This window comes from Trachymyrmex septentrionalis, unplaced genomic scaffold (assembly GCF_001594115.1).
Source record: "Trachymyrmex septentrionalis isolate Tsep2-gDNA-1 unplaced genomic scaffold, Tsep1.0 scaffold78, whole genome shotgun sequence".
Lineage (NCBI taxonomy): Eukaryota > Metazoa > Arthropoda > Insecta > Hymenoptera > Formicidae > Trachymyrmex > Trachymyrmex septentrionalis.
Window position 1 is genome coordinate 116,633 of NW_017305967.1, and position 571 is coordinate 117,203.

Below are 571 nucleotides of genomic sequence, written 5' to 3' on the forward strand. Positions count from 1 at the left end.
ACTTTAGACGCACTTTAAGAAACCCTGTATATTAAATAAATCATATAGTCTAGTTTTCCAGTGTGTAGAGTTTTCAATGAGTTACATAAGAAATACATAGTAACGCTTCAAAATAGCCTAATTAAATCAGCCTAATTAAAACAAAAATATTAAAAAAATCCCCTTTGTTTGTGAAACATTGCCGTGACCAGGATTCGAACCTGGGTTACTACGGCCACAACGTAGGGTCCTAACCACTAGACGATCACGGCTACTCGAGGATTCACGAGTAATCGATAACGCTTCGTTGATCCATCGTAACGTTGATCCGCATGACTACTCGAGCGCGAAGTCGTGGCTCCATGCTGCAATTGTATTGCTTCGAGTCACGCCATCGCATTGCACGAAGAGAGTCTAAGATACGGATCTGTGATTGTATCTCGTTTCAATACTCAAAACTGTATGTCGTTTCAGTACTCAAAACATTCAGATCCTAAAATCGCGAATAGTTAACAATTACATTTTGCTCTATCACATTGCGTTTTTGAAAAAATTGAATAAAAGTGCCGCAAATGGCATTTTTAGATTAGAA

At 38.2% G+C, this 571-nt stretch overlaps 1 non-coding gene across 1 annotated transcript; it reads right to left on the reverse strand.

Moving 5' to 3' along the window:
• Positions 1–179: 179 nt before the first annotated feature.
• On the reverse strand, positions 180–251 carry Trnah-gug. The gene has a single exon. It is a non-coding gene; the product is annotated as a tRNA-His (tRNA).
• Positions 252–571: the final 320 nt, after the last annotated feature.